At 42.6% G+C, this 16871-nt stretch overlaps 1 protein-coding gene across 1 annotated transcript in view; it reads left to right on the top strand.

The window, feature by feature from the left end:
- Nucleotides 1–7897, top strand: part of TNFSF8 (TNF superfamily member 8) — a 42310-nt gene extending 34413 nt beyond the window's left edge. Inside the window, exons 5-6 of the mRNA XM_038374952.2 lie at nucleotides 1216–1220; nucleotides 7887–7897. The gene's annotated coding sequence lies outside the window, so the exon portion shown is untranslated. The remainder of the gene's footprint in view (nucleotides 1–1215; nucleotides 1221–7886) is intronic.
- The last annotated feature ends 8974 nt before the right edge of the window (nucleotides 7898–16871 follow it).

The raw sequence follows: 16871 nt of genomic DNA, 5'->3' as shown, positions 1-16871 counted from the left end.
GGTTAGGGAAGTGGATTGGACTGAAGAACTTATGGATCTAAAGGCAGTTGAGGCCTGGGATTACTTTAAATCAAAACTGCAGAAGCTATCGGAAGCCTGTATCCCAAGAAAGGGGAAAAAATTCATAGGAAGGAGTTGTAGACCAAGCTGGATGAGCAAGCATCTTAGAGAGGTGATTATGAAGAAGCAGAAAGCATACAGGGAGTGGAAGATGGGAGGGATCAGCAAGGAAACCTACCTAATTGAGGTCAGAAGATGTAGGGATAAAGTCAGAGAGGCTAAAAGTCGAGTAGAGTTGGACCTTGCAAAGGGAATTAAAACCAATAGTAAAAGCTTCTATAGCCATATAAATAAGAAGAAAACTAAGAAGGAAGAAGTGGGGCCGCTTAACACTGAGGATGGAGCGGAGGTTAAAGATAATCTAGGCATGGCCCAATATCTAAACAAATACTTTGCCTCAGTCTTTAATAAGGCTAAAGAGGATCTTGGGGATAATGGTAGCATGACAAATGGGAAGGAGGATATAGAGGTAGATATTACCATATCAGAGGTAGAAGCGAAACTGAAACAGCTTAATGGGACTAAATCGGGGGGCCCAGATAATCTTCATCCAAGAATATTAAAGGAATTGGCACCTGAAATTGCAAGCCCATTAGCAAGAATTTTTAATGAATCTGTAAACTCAGGAATAGTACCGAATGATTGGAGAATTGCTAATATAGTTCCTATTTTTAAGAAAGGAAAAAAAAGTGATCCAGGTAACTACAGGCCAGTTAGTTTGACATCTGTAGTATGCAAGGTCCTGGAAAAAATTTTGAAGGAGAAATTAGTTAAGGACATTGAAGTCAATGGTAAATGGGACAAAATACAACATGGTTTTACAAAAGGTAGATCGTGCCAAACCAACCTAATCTCCTTTTTTGAAAAAGTAACAGATTTTTTAGATAAAGGAAATGCAGTGGATCTAATTTACCTAGATTTCAGTAAGGCATTTGATACCGTGCCACATGGGGAATTATTAGTTAAATTGGAGAAGATGGGGATCAATATGAACATCAGAAGGTGGATAAGGAATTGGTTAAAGGGGAGACTGCAACGGGTCCTACTGAAAGGCGAACTGTCAGGTTGGAGGGAGGTTACCAGTGGAGTTCCTCAGGGATCGGTTTTGGGACCAATCTTATTTAATCTTTTTGTTACTGACCTTGGCACAAAAAGTGGGAGTGTGCTAATAAAGTTTGCAGATGATACAAAGCTGGGAGGTATTGCCAATTCGGAGAAGGATCAGGATATTATACAAGAGGATCTGGATGACCTTGTAAACTGGAGTAATAGTAATAGGATGAAATTTAATAGTGAGAAGTGTAAGGTTATGCATTTAGGGATTAATAACAAGAATTTTAGTTATAAGCTGGGGACGCATCAATTAGAAGTAACGGAAGAGGAGAAGGACCTTGGAGTATTGGTTGATCATAGGATGACTATGAGCTACCAATGTGATATGGCTGTGAAAAAAGCTAATGCGGTTTTGGGATGCATCAGGAGAGGCATTTCCAGTAGGGATAAGGAGGTTTTAGTACCGTTATACAAGGCACTGGTGAGACCTCACCTAGAATACTGTGTGCAGTTCTGGTCTCCCATGTTTAAAAAGGATGAATTCAAACTGGAGCAGGTACAGAGAAGGGCTACTAGGATGATCCGAGGAATGGAAAACTTGTCTTATGAAAGGAGACTTAAGGAGCTTGGCTTGTTTAGCCTAACTAAAAGAAGGTTGAGGGGAGATATGATTGCTCTCTATAAATATATCAGAGGGATAAATATAGGAGAGGGAGAGGAATTATTTAAGCTCAGCACCAATGTGGACACAAGAACAAATGGGTATAAACTGGCCACCAGGAAGTTTAGACTTGAAATCAGACGAAGGTTTTTAACCATCAGAGGAGTGAAGTTTTGGAATAACCTTCCAAGGGAAGCAGTGGGGGCAAAAGATCTATCTGGTTTTAAGATTCTACTCGATAAGTTTATGGAGGAGATGGTATGATGGGATAATGGGATTTTGGTAAGTAACTGATCTTTAAATATTCAGGGTAAATAGGCCAAATCCCCTGAGATGGGATATTAGATGGATGGGATCTGAGTTACTATAGAAAATTCTTTCCTGGGTATCTGGCTGGTGAATCTTGCCCATATGCTCAGGGTTTAGCTGATTGCCATATTTGGGGTCGGGAAGGAATTTTCCTCCAGGGCAGATTGGAGAGGCCCTGGAGGTTTTTCGCCTTCCTCTGTAGCATGGGGCATGGTTGACTGGAGGGAGGCTTCTCTGCTCCTTGAAGTTTTGAACCATGATTTGAGGACTTCAATAGCTCAGACATGGGTGAGGTTTTTCATAGGAGTGGTGGGTGACATTCTGTGGCCTGCGCTGTGCAGGAGGTCGGACTAGATGATCAGAGTGGTCCCTTCTGACCTTAGTATCTATGAATCTATGAATCAAGAGTCAATTGAGTTAAACTGGTATAAGTGAAGGGAAAAATCAGACCCCATGTTTTTAAAACACATAATTTTGTTCTATAGAAATGAAACAGGATTTAAAACAAATTACTGTAATGACACACAGGGCCTGACTTTGGGCTCACTTCCACCAGCAGAAATTTGGAGTAACATCATTGAAAGCAATGCAATTCCCCAGCTGTTACACGGGTGTAAATGAGAGGACAACTGGGCCCATAGAATTTAATTGAGAATGAGATCCCTGCTGTGGAATTTTAAAGATTGGTTTAAAATTTCTGCCGAAAGGTTATACATCTCTGGGACAGCTATAGGACATTCCTATGAGTAAAATGGCTGTAGCAAGGGTTAATGGCTTGCACATGGTGTTTTAACATATTCATTGCCACTTTTCCACTGGCTTGATCCAGCATGGTGCTCAGTAACCTGTCCCTGATGCAGAGAAGAACTTAAACGCTTGTTTAGCTTTAATCACATGCTTATATCTTATTGAAGTCAGTGGGTCATAAGCACATGTTTAAAGTTAAGCGTGTGTTTGGGGGCTGTCCTGAATGGGGCTGGACTTAAATGCAGCTCGGGTGCTTTCCAGAGCCAATGCCATTTCAGCCTGTAAAGCTACAAGGTGATTCAATCTTGGTACATTTACCTTCTGCTAATACTTTAAGCAATTGCTCAAGCACTTTGATTCCTCATTATCATATATATTAAATGTTAAAAAAAAACCCTGAATAACTTTAATGCAATTTTAAGGTTGTGAAATCCAATATTCAACAGTGACTTCAGTGTGAATATTGTTTTACTATTCACTGAAGCCCCTCAAAGGCTAATAAGAGTTGAAGGTTGTGATGTTTCCCTAGGCAAAGAGCTCAGTAGCTTTGAGACTGGATAGTTTTTATTGCAGAGTAAGAGAAATCAAGAAAGAAAGAACGAATATAAAGTCCCCTAAGAGAGAGAACAGTGCGAGTGATGCATTCTGTAAATGCACCCATCTTGAATTCCATGTTGTAGACACGTTAGGCGTGCCAACTTACTCTTAAAGGTTCATAACTTAGGAAACAGCTTTCCAGACAGGAAACTAGAGCCTTGCAACCTGACTCAACCCCCCTGGGACCAAACAACAAGTGTCATGTTCAGGTCAGGCCTGAAATACGCAACCCGCTCATGCTCAGGTTGGGTCATCTCTGAACACCTCTTCCAGCCTGTGGGGTTGGCATGGCAAAGGATGAGTGCCCTGATCCTGCTGGCCGCCGCCACCTTCCTGCTCTGGGTGTGTGCCACCTAGTGAGTTTGCCAGCAAGTCGCTGTGCTTCTCTCTCCACAACACACAGAACAGGCAGTAGCCATGAGGAGAGGGGCATGCAGCTGCTGCCACACCTATCCCATGGACAGGAGGCAACCAGAGATGGAACAAGGGCAGCGGGCGTTGGGAGGGAAGGGGTACCTTTGGGAATGGAGGGTTCCCCCCCCCCAAGCTCACCCTCAGAGATGAGGCTGTTGATACAGGTTTGTTAATGGGGAAATGTTGGGTCTAGGTTGGTCTTTAAAATCTATGGTATACACCACAATGGTTATGCTTGTGTAATTATAATGATGATTCTGCTAAGGTCTGTGGTTATATGTGAGATTTCCCAGTAGTGTGAATTTACTATCATGAGGATTTAATAATCCTACTGGTTATATAAAAAGGGAAGATGCTGGGATTTTATTAATTGACAAGGCTATATTTCATTAATAGTGATGGCTAAAGAGACGCTGTCAACTTAACAAAAAGCAAGTTAAAAGTAGTTTCAGGTACTTTTGCAGAAATATAGGAATTTCCAGAATGAGTCAGACCCAAGGACCATCTTGTCTCCAGTAGCGGCTAGTACCAACTGTTTCAGATGAAAAAGAAACCTGAAGTCAACATATGTGGGATAATCTGCCAGGTGTTCCCCCACCCTCATACCAACTATCTGTAACAGAGCTCGGTTAAACCATGAAGCATGTTTATATCCACTCCAAAATGTTTGCTGGCATTAAGTAGAACTCTGGATATTCTTGATATCCCTATAAATGTCCAATCCCTTTTTGAATCTTGTTAAATTCTCAGCCTTAGCGATTTTCAGTCTAATTATACAGTTGTGTTCAAACGTATTCCCTTTTATTGGGTTTTGATCTGGGCTATTATCGAGGATTTCCAATCACATTCCAAAAATGTTTTCCTGTCTCGTGTTGCTATGTGAAAGAACTCCACAAACAACAAGGGATACTGAATACAAAGGGGAAAGTGAAACTGACTACTCGTGCAGAAGAAACAAATACTACAGAAAGGACCAATTTATCAAAAGAGCACCGCTTTTTCAGAGTTGAGCCCTTTCGGAAATCTGCCCATCAACGTGAGTGGGAATTTCAGGTGGCTGAACTTTTATGAAAATCTGGCTTTACTCCATGCATTTTACTGGATGTGAACACACTGGAAAAATTAAGTTTGTGTGTGGGGGCAGAGGGGGAAGCGGGAGAGGGGATATTTCTTTTTCTCTAATCTTTTTCAGTAGCAAGACTCATAGTGGTTATTTGTATTGGCAGAGATAATTTTAAATGATAGTGTGATTGTTAAGTTTATAGACTCCCTTTCATTTCTAAAATGTAACTGATTTTGTAGCCCAAGTTATACTTTAGGGTCAGATCCTCATCTGGTTTACAGCAGCGTAGCTCCATCCAAGTCAATTACACAGTTTACACTACCTGGAGATCTAGATCTAGCTTTTTAAAGCAGTGCATATGGATTGGTCATAATTCCCAGGTTAGTTTGCATGTTTGCCATTGCACTCCAGCACTGCATGGAATTGGAATGCTTAACCATATGCCAGAAGCCCTTTACTGATAATGAGGATTTTCCTTTAGTTCAGATTAGAGGGAGCTGTGTTTTCAGAGCAGGAAGATCTGAATTCTATCTTCACCATCAATATGAAGTTCCAAGGGGCCAGCCAGGGCATGTAGCCTAATGCAGCTGGCCCCAAGAGTCCCAGGAGCCTATAGATTCATTACAATTAAGGCTGGCTGGAAAATAAGAATTCCCTTTTGTAAAATAACTTTCAGAATTTGGTTTAATGCCACGTTGGATCAAAAACAAGACATTTCAATATTTGGGGGGGGGGAGGGAGAAAGAAAGAAAGAGGCACACATCTACCCTAGACTAGTCATAAGCCCAGTGGTGAAGGCACTCAGTTGATATATGCAAGCCCCAGCTTCAAGACAGGGACTTGAACGTGGTACGCCCACATCCCTGGTGATTACTCTAACCACATAACAACTGGCTACTCTGGAGTTCTGCCTGCACTCACTCTCCCTGTCTCTCAATTTAATCCTAGAGCTGCAAAAACCTTCTCAATTGGTATTTTCCAACAAAATATGTTTGCCATAAAATCCCTGACATTTCAAATTACAAAAGCAGTTCCCAACACAATGCTTAAACACTCAGGGGTAAGCAGTTTACAGAGCAAATGTTTACAGCCAGGCTTGAAAGTCCTGAAAATAAAGGATTCATGACAGAAGCGGCAATCAACGTGATAAAGAATGAAGATGTCCCTGCACCTAGTGGTACCCATCTTCATATCTGGACACCACTGAATAATGGCACCTGGGCTGGTGTTTAGCCCTGGCTGATAATAATACAATACTTCTGGTTGGATTTCACATAGTACTTAGGTTTCAGAGTAGCAGCCGTGTTAGTCTGTATTTGCAAAAAAGAAAAGGAGTACTTGTGGCACCTTAGAGACTAACAAATTTATTTGAGCATAAGCTCACATAGTTCACATTCGATGAAGTGAGCTGTAGCTCACAAAAACTTATGCTCAAATAAATTTGTTAGTCTCTAAGGTGCCACAAGTACTCCTTTTCTTTTTTACATAGTACTTAACATACCTAAAGAGCTCATGGCCAGGTTTCCAAGGACTGAGCACCCACGACTAGTGTCGGATTTTCCAAAGAGCCCAGCTCCTGTGTAGACACCTAAAAAAAAAAAACCAGATTTTCTCAGCAGCCAGTAGCTCCCCTTGTGATATTCAGGGTCAGAGTCTCAGAAGAGCTCCCTGCCCAGCAGATCACTGGATGCTTAGAGAGGAGCTTTGCTCTTGCATTTCTGGCTGCCAAGCCCTTTTGAAACACTTAAATCCTAAGTGGCAGGATTGTTTTAAAGTTCCCCAGAGGAAAGCAGGCATTGATTCGCTTCCAAAGGCTTTCACAATCTTAGAAGAATATCAGGGTTGGAAGGGACCTCAGGAGGTCATCTAGTCCAACCCCCTGCTCAAAGCAGGACCAATCCGCAATTTTTGCCCTGTATCCCTAAATGGCACCCTCAAGGATTGAACTCACAACCCTGTGTTTAGCAGGCCAATACTCAAGCCACTGAGCTATCCTTTCTCCCCATCTTTCAAATTATGCAGAGAGAACACTGCAAAGAACAGTTGACAAGCAGGGCCGGTGCAACCACTAGGCCAACTAGGCGGTCACCTGTGGCACCAAGCGGTTGGGGGCAGCCAAAAGCACGCTCTGGGGAGGCGGTGGGGCGGAGGTGAGCTAGGGCACGGGGGCGCGGGGAGGGCCGCCTGCAGCAAGTAACAGGGGCGGGGGGGTGGCGCACAGGGGAACTGCTCCCTGCACCCAGCTCGCCTCCTCCCCTGAGCACCACCCCACTCTGCTTCTCTCCCTCCCAGGCTTGTGTGCCGAAGAGCTGATTGGCGCCGCAAGTCTGGGAGGCGGGAGAAGTGGAGGGGTGGCGGCGTGCTCAGGGAGGAGGCGGAGCAGAGGTGAGCTGGGGCAGCAGCTCCCCAGGCCGAGGGAGGGGGCGGAGGGGAGCTGCCACAGCGGGGGGCTCCCCAGGCCAAGGGGGGGGCGGGGGGGCAGCGCAAGGTGGAAGTTTCGCCTAGGGCGTGAAACCTCCTTGCACTGGCCCTGTTGACAAGATTCCCAATACCAGTGGCAGGGAACATGACGACATGCAAGGGTAGGATTTTAAACTCCAGTTTCTCTTCCCTTTCAAGAGCAAATGGTAATGGTCACAAAGGAAGAGTGAAGGAGGTTTCCAGAAAGAGTTCCCCAGCCCTACAGCCCCCTGTTTTCCTCAGCCATGAAGGAGGGAGGAAGCTGTGAGCAATCTTTTTGGACGGTCACTTCCTCTTTCCATTTCCTCGATTGTTTTGTTCTCACTCTTTGCTCTGCTTATCCCAGCTGCTGAGTCTGCCACCTTCCACTCCCACATAGGAGATATTGCTCAGACCAGATGTTCTGTAGGTTGGAAAGTGAAAGTAGCAGAAATGGAAGATTAATGGAATTCTTAAGCAGTGATGCAGTGTGTACACGAAAGCATAGAACATCTTAGTGCCTGTTTCCTGGTCTTAAAACAGGCCAATGTGGCTGTTACAAGAAAGGCCATGTGCTTTGTGGGTTACAGCGAGATACTGGAGATCAAGAGACCTGAGTGCTGGCTGGGGTTTAGCAACGAGCCTAAAAGGTAGTTAAGTGCTCAAGTCCCATTGAAATTCAGTAAGATTTGGGTTCCTAAACTCCTTTGAAACTCCCTTGAAACTCCCAGCCTCTCCTCCCAGCTCTACTGACTGACTGACTTATCCAAGGTCCCATAGTGAAAGTCAGAACAATGTTTTCAGAAGTGACTGATATTGGCCGTCTCCATTTTCTGGAGCAAAGCTTGTTATGGCACCCAGAACTCAGGGACACCCACAGTCAATGGCCACTTCTGAGAACTCTTGACTTAATCCTACCAGTGCCCTAGGTTCTCCTACCTAGAAAGAAAGGTCATAATAATATTTGTCATTGGTCATCTTAATCAGATATCACTGTAGTGTAAGAGTGTTTGAACATTGTAGAAAAACCTAGCGAGTTAATGCAATTCCAATTTAGTAAGACACTTTTTGCAAAGTCTGGTTTCTGGACCTGAGGGTTGTAAACAGGTGTCCAAAAAAAGTCAACCACTCTTCCCCACCTTTCCTATATTGCTAAACAGGGTCCTGCCATGGAAAATGTCGACAACAGCCTTTGTAATGTGAGTCATTGCTATCCATACAGCAATATATCTTTGTTCTTTTATTTTGAGATTGCTTGAATTTAAAAAAAAAATCTGTGATTATAAAGAGATTTGAATGTACTAGAACTTGATGATAATGGAATAGTGGCACCACATACATTCCAAGATAAGGGATTGAATGCAAAGAATGACACTCTAGCAATACTGATAGATGACCATTTAGAGACAAATTATTCAAGGATATGCATCTCTTTAAGAATGTTGGGCTCAGATCAGTTTTCCCTACCTCCAATATTTCTTGGTTCTTAAACTCCCAGTTAGAGTTAAACTCTTAACTTAGAGTCTTGAACTGACAGTGTGATGACAGAGTGAGGATGCTGAGCTGATATAGCAATGTTACAGCTCGAAGGTGATTCGGTGGTTCAAGCATTGCACTGGGACTCAAAAAGACATGGATCAGGCTTGGTTTTGCTACTGACTCAGTGTGAAAGTTAGACTATAAGGTGCCCCAAGTACTCCTAGTTCCCATTGTGTCACTGATCGGCAACCCAGATGCAAAGCTAGGAAATACCTAAGGGACAGATGAACCATCACGAGCCTGCTAGGTCTAAAATAGAAGGAAGATGACTAGAAGATCAACTTCATGTAAACCCACACACCCTATCTGTGAAACACTAGGTGAAACCCCTTTATCTGAGAGGTCTAATTATGAAAATTAGGTTGTAGCCAACTTTCCTGCAGCCCTCCAAGTCCTGGCATCATTTGTTTTAACTTCCGGAACTGGAAATGTTTCGATCTCTTCCTTCCTGGATATAATGTATTTTTCTAGTCAGTGACAAATAAATGACAGGAAAGACTTGAAAACAAGATGATTCAGAAGGGATGCTTAAAACAAGTCAAGAGAGAGACAACTTGGTGTGGTCAGTTGTCTCTATTATCTTATAGGAATGAATGAAAACATTCTCCTCATCTTTTTCTGTAGGATATTAGGAAATAGGAATTGTGGGTTTGACCCAATCTGAATTAAGGAAGACTCCCATAGACTTTCTCAGACATTGGATCAGACCCTATATATTTTGTAATATTTTATGCATTTATTTATACACTCGTTCAATAAAAAAGGTGTGTTTACCTTTTGCTTAAGGTACCCCATTATGCATTTCTAAATTACAACTATATAGCCTCCTTCATTCACCCACTAATTAACATAAATCATAGCAAAGCAGATAAAGGACATATTCTCAGTCTTTATGATCTTTCATCAGAGCCCTTCTAGCTCTCCTTGCTAAAGAAAGCAAGTGTGTTGTTAATAGGGAAATTTTGGACTTTGCTAACCATTTAGCAAGTTCCTGGGTTGTGCAGGGTGAGGATGCTGATCTGATATAGCAATGTTACAGCTCGAAGGTGATTCTGTGGTTCAAGCATTGCACTGGGACTCAAAAAGACATGGGTCAGGCTTGGCTTTGCTACTGACTCAGTGTGACCCTGAGCAAGTCTCTTAGGGCCTCATCTTCAGAGGGATAGGTACACTGAGTGTGAAGAAGGACTGAGACCATGGCCCTGTCTCTCCCTTTGGGATAGATTCTATCTCCAGCAGGTGCACAGTGGACTCCCCATTGCACACTGAATGCAATTGGCATGCCCTTTGCACCTTTCCTTTTTCCTTGCCCCAGTGCTGCAGCCAGGGACAACCTGCCTATCAGATCAGATTGCAGAACCTTTATTAGCAGCTCTTGTAATGCAAGAGGCAGAAGGGGCACAGGTGAGTTTTCAGATGTCAGGCTGAGTTAGTGACCCTTGCAGACAGCAAAGCCAGCCTTTGATTTGTAAAGGGAGAAACTGGACCTAGAAGGGAAGAAGGGAACAACTGCAGAATGCAGGGCTGCTATTTCTACAGAGTCACTTCTCCAAGTATAGGAGCACTTTCAGGATTTGGAATTCAAGAAAGGGGGGTTGTGATGCTCTGTACCTCGGGGGAACGCCTAGTGCCCCGATGTTAACATGAGTTTAAGCATAATCACCAACATGTGTTTTGCTTTTATTTCATTTGACCAAATCTGACTTCTTATGCTTTGACTTATAATCACTTACAATCTATCTTTATAGTTAGAAAATCTGTTTGTTTATTCTACCTGAAGCAGTGCATTTGGTTTGAAGTGTGATAGAGGCTCACCTTGGGATAACAAGCATGGTACAAATCAATTTCTTTGTTAAATTGATGAACTCATATAAGCTTGCAGTGTCCAGTGGGCATAACTGGACACTGCAAGATGGAGGTTCCTAGGGTTGTGTCTGGGACCGGAGATACTGGCTAGTGTCATTCACTTGCAAGTAGCTGGGAGCAGCTTACATCCCAGAGGCTGTGTGTGAACAGCCCAGGAGTGGGGGGTTCTCAGAGCAGAGCAGGATAAGGCTGGCTCCCAGAGTCAAGGATTGGAGAGGCCTAGCAGATTACCGGTCCAGATAACACCAGAGGGGAATGTCACAGGGGTTCTTTTGTGCCTTGGATCATGGGGTCTAAGAGAAATCATTTCATCCTTGATCCTCCATGTGGTGGGCAACAGGATGTGCAATGCTGTTGTTCCCCAGTGCGAGCATGAGTGGTAGCTGCATCTAGGTGAAAGTAGGGTAAAATGGCTAGGCATAATCCTGATCCCTTGGTAAAAGTGCAACTCAAGTCTCTTGCATAGTCACTCCCTTACAAGAGCACAGGGTGGTAGGAGAATGTGCATGGCTGAGGAAACATGAGTTTAAGCATAATCACTAACATGTTAATGAGATCTTTAGCTATGTGCCCCTATCTTCGACCTCCCTCTATGCAGGAGTAATTCAGCAGCTGCTGTCGTATGGCAATGGTACAGCATTACGGAAAGAACCATTGGCTTCTGACACTGAACACGGAACTTCATTAGAACAAGTGAAATATTATTATCTGGAAGGTACATTCTCTCGCTCTGTGTTAGAACTCTATTTGGAACATTCCTTGTTTCCCCCTTTGGCCTGGCTTCCTGCTGCAGATTTAAATAAACGTTCCACATATCCTTACAACCATGCTGTCACAATAAAGGATCATTTTCATTCCTTTTTCCCCCATGCACATAGACATGTCCAGGATGTACAAGATCCACTGCCTCCGATATTCCATCAACTCAGTGCATACAGCCTGAAAAGTCACCTTTTAGCTCCTCCCCAACTCGGAGGGTCCAGGAAGTAATAAGCAGATAGCACCCTGCCTCTTAATCAAAAGGACCAGAGCAATAACAAGGCACCCACTTCACATTTAATTATGCTAAATTTTCATTAAAATTGAAAGGCAAAGACTTGAACATTGCATTGTACATTACACTTTATTGTTTCCTTTGTTTTTGCTTAAGTCTGTAGCACAGATAATAATCTCTTTCCTGATGTATTTGGCTTCATTCTCATTCAATGCATCAATGATGCTTTTTTTTTAAAAAAAAAAAAAAAAAGGGTCAGACCCTAGTCTGACATTGTCAGCATTGGCTTCAATGGGTCCAGGATTTGGCCCTGTGCAAAAACAAACAGGCCTCTTTCTGCATTCCTTGAAGTCCAGTGCGCTTTTGGCTTCCATGGGACAGAATTCAGGCCAAGAATGGTTCAAAAATAGTAAAGGAAGTAGTGGAGCATAGACCAGCATTTGGGTCATAAATTCCATCACCGTGTCATCCCAGTTGGCCACATGCTCAGATTTTCTTCAGCCAATAGGATCAGACGACAACAACAATGCAATTAAGTGACATAATACCAAAGCCTAGGCTGCAGCAACTTGCATGGAACTTAGAAGGAGCAGCAGAGGTTGCAGCATGGAATTGTTTGTGTTGTGATGTATGCTATATGCTATAGGCCATATGGGCCTAGTATAAATGCTGTATGTTTGACATGAATACGTGAGTTGCATGCTGGCAGCTGAAGCAAGCGTTCAAGGTTATGAGCAGTCTGCAAAACCAACTTTTATGTCTATGGGGAATATGAAGAATCAGCAGAGAAAGGAATAACACCAGTTGTGCAGTTATGCAAAAATTGGGGGAAATGGAACCTCTTAGATTATGGTGGCCTGCCCAGAGCTGTTTGCCTGGAGTTATGGGTGAAAGACTTTGTAAACAGAAACAAAGTTGATGATGCAACAAACTGGTCTATAAATAATTGCCTGACATATCTGAAATTTGGAGTAAGACATAGATCCAGAGCTCTGAAAAAGAAAAGGTGCATAACACCAGCTCCCCAGACCTTGTGATCGGACTGAATTTTGACTGGCCATTGGGATTTCATTTGGATGTTCAGATTCTGGTGTAGTGTGAAAGGAGTGTGAATGTGGAGTGAATGGGGTTTATATTGTAATCAATAAAAATATTTAGAGTATTATATACCAACACTGTGTCCGGTATCTGCCTGCTCCCCCATCCTGTAGGCCTCTATCAGAGCCTGACATTTGGAGGAGAATGTGGACAGATACTGGACACAGTGGAGAATTGTGGTGGGCTAGGGGGAGAAATATAAGGAGTGCTGGATTGTGAACAGAGTCTCACAGTGTTGGGGGAGTCTAAAGGGTGACTCCTTATTTGTGGGATTTGTGAGATTAAAAGTAGAGATGGGAGATACTGCGTGGAGTTTTGGGAACGTGCTACATTAAGTATAAGTGAGTGAGAGTATGCGGGGAGATACCACGCGGGGTTATTGAGATAATGTTTTAAAAAGAGTAAAGGGGTAGAGGAAGCACCCCAGTGGATTAAAGTTAAAGCCCTTTCTATGTTAGAGAAGAAGATTATTGCATTTGGGACCTGCATTAGATAGAGGATGCAGTGGAACCTGTTGTGATAATTGATACATCAGAGAACATGTTTGAGAAGTATGTACAGCTATACGAGCCTAATGCCAGCAAGAAGCAGGCAGCTGTGGGTTGTTGTGGCAGGCTACGTAAAAGGTAATTGAATACAAGAGGGAGGCATGTACAGGGCTACAGACCCTGCAAGAAAGTTCTAAATTCTGCCAGGAAAGTTTAGAGAAGGAAGTAAGGCAAGCACAAGTAATGCAGACTCAGTTGGAACACCTGGGAAAACAAAATAGAGAATTGGAAAAGAGAATGATGGAAGGGGGACACAGGCTAGGCTCTGCGGCATCAGAGCTGGGAATGGAATATTGGGGAGCAGACTCTGCCCACGTGTAGAGCTACCAATATGTTTGCCTCTATTACTAGCATGGCAACAACAATGGAGTCAAAGAGATATAGGAGAATTTATTGTGGGTGGCCTCAGTGCAGAGATTGGGGTGTTGAATTCATTTGATATTGAGATGTTAGGGGGGAAAATATCTTGGGTGAGGTTTATGGAGCCATACAAATGCACGTAATATAAAATTTCAGCACATTATCGGAGCAAGGAATAAGGAATGTAATGTTCCAATTAAAACAAATATGAGCCTTGGAAACATCTTTAAATGCAAGTTTATGGAGTGTGTCAGAAATTAATAACAAGATTGTGTTAGAAATGATTCAAGCTTATGGGATACAGTATATAAAGAGAATAGTCAATATACTGAATAATGAGCAATGGCCCTTTTAATGGTTGAAAGAGTCCCATATATGGAAACAATGAATTATAGGATGGAAGAAACATCTTAGGTTTCATTGGAATCAAACCACGCTAAAAGGGGATTGGAAGTGAAGGATGCTATCACTGGAAAAAAGAAAAGAGCAGCAATGGCCTGGGTGCTGCTGAAAATTATTAACGGAAAATTAGAAATAACTGGTACGCACTTGATCCAGGAAGGGGAGGGGGGCTCTAAATTGGTGGAATTGATAAACCATTGTGAGGAGCAGGGGAAAATAAATGGGTGTGCCCACAGCTAACTTGGTCTTTAGAGGGATGTCATCTAAACCATTCAAGTGGACAATGTATAATACAGTATTTAGCCCCTAATGGCACAAGTGTGTTTGATTTTAGGCAATGGGTGTATTTGTGTCATGACCCTTGAAAAAAATATATATTTTGGGGAGATGTGACAGTAAAGGTCCAATTGAGACACGCAAATGTCATGGAACAGAGGTTATTATTGAAGGAATTATTTATCTGGCACGCTGCGGAACAGCTGATCGTGGCAGGCAGAAGGTACTGGAAGGGAGGGGGAGGAGTTGTTTGACAGGGCTTCCGGTGGACGGGAGGCGCTGGGTGGGAGGCAGAAGCTGGCTGCCAGTGGGTGCTAAGCACCCTAGTAATTTTTTCCCCAAATTACTAGAGAGTCAGTGCCTATGGTAGAGAGTGTTTAATCTCTTTGATGAACCTATCTGTTATCGCAGTGTAGCGCTAAGGCAATTAATTCTCATTTGCACATGCATACTTTAATTCAGTTCGATAAGGGCCTGATTTAAGTCCTTCTAAGTGAAAGAGAGTCTCGCCACTGACTTCAATGGGTGTGGACTAAGTGCTAACATCTTACTGACCCAAGACAAGCTTTACAAGTGGGGTCCTAGTTTTCCAATAGACAGGCCTCTCAGCTACCCATGAAACGCAGGTTTAAACTTGCCCATAGTAAGGACTTACAAGATGCTTGTGATTTTTTTCCCTTCCTGTCCACTTGACACCATTATCCATCCCTGATTACTCAGACATGCTCTCTTTCTTTCCTGCCCAGATAACCAACAGGAAGTTTATTTTAAACATTCCTCAGTTCTCTTGTGAACTTCAAACCTGACATAGTTTGTAACACCCACAACATTCCTGGCTAGTTCCATCACTTTGTAGGTATACACCAGTTTTTCCATGTAAGCAAAGTGGGCTTATCTCACTTTTTTCCCCAGGCATTTTATAGTTGGCTTAGCAAAAAAAAGCTTGTGTGGGAGTGTGTGCGTATGGAGGGGGGAAGTAGTAAGGGAGAGGCTATGGAACTTCCATTTCCTTGTAACAGAGACAGACTCTGAAAATTCAATCTTTGTAAAGTCCATATAAATCGTTGTGTATTTTCCCTACAATGTTGTACTCATAACCCACACGATAAAATAGAGCTTGTCAACCTGAATGAGCATTTTTATCAGCAAGAATTGGAACTTTTCGAAAGAATATCATGACTTTGTTTTAAGTTTTCTTTTTTTTCCAAAATCAAACAATTGTCTTATTTCTTTTGCTTTTTAGATCTTTGCTTGAATATTATTTTCTTTCCTTCTCCCTGCTTTCTCACCCTTCTGCATTAGTGGCAATGTGGAGGGAAGAGAAGAGAAAGTGGGGGGGGGGGAGGAAAACTGAAAATAAGATTCAAAAAGAAATTTTAAGAGGAAGTTTATTTTTGTTTTCCTTTTCTTCACCTCCCTAGCCCTCCTGCCTTTTCAAGTTTGTTTTAAAAAATATAGGGGGGAAAATTAAAAATTGTTACTTTTCAAAACCTCCAGATGAGTGTAATGAAAATAATTGCATTCCCCATCACCATTCAACCCGCTGTACTACAATAGCTAAACAAGGAACTTGCGTTCATCAGAAATCAGTGACTGACAGAAGCTGTGGTGTATTGTATTAGCCAGCTTTATCCCACCACTCCAGGCCCAACTGGAAAGGTACTTCACTAGTCCAGCAAGTGGTCTCCACTAAAAGGTCAATATTTGCCAGCAGTATATGTGATGCCATGGTTTCTGCTTACCATAGAAACAAACTGATCTAAGAAAAGGAGTACTTGTGGCACCTTAGAGACTAACAAATTTATTAGAGCATAAGCTTTTGTGAGCTACAGCTCACTTCATCGGATAGCTTATGCTCTAATAAATTTGTTAGTCTCTAAGGTGCCACAAGTACTCCTTTACTTTTTGCGAATACAGACTAACACGGCTGCTACTCTGAAAACTGATCTAAGTTATTAGTTGGTCTTTCTTGGTAAATTTTTTTTTTTTTTTTTGCTGGTGACCACTGTATACATCTTTAAGGTGAGCTCTGTTACAGATATCAAGTAAAAACGGAATTCCCACACCTGGTTGGAAACGGGGATAGAGTGCAAAAATATTTCTGAAACATTTCCATTTTTATGGAAATTGTTAGTATAGGGCAGGCCAGAAAAGCTCAACGATTGGTACACATGTCACAGTGTGACTGAGAGCCAGATTCGATTCAATAATCATCATCCTTTACATTCACAGAATGTCTTCCATTCCACAGCTCTAGGGAGGAGAGTGACAAATTATGCAAACACCACATTGAACAACCAGGAAAGGCATATTTTGCTCAAAGATACTAAAGCAAACCCTTCTGGAGGGGAGCTATGCAATGTTTAACTCCACATACACGCACAGAATACGCTGTATGGAACTCAATTTATTCATCTGCTTCCCGCAGCTTCCATTGTCCGGGAA

This window comes from Dermochelys coriacea, chromosome 16, assembly GCF_009764565.3.
Source record: "Dermochelys coriacea isolate rDerCor1 chromosome 16, rDerCor1.pri.v4, whole genome shotgun sequence".
NCBI lineage: Eukaryota > Metazoa > Chordata > Testudines > Dermochelyidae > Dermochelys > Dermochelys coriacea.
Note: the sequence above shows the minus strand (reverse complement) of the source record. Positions and strands in the feature narration are given on the sequence as shown.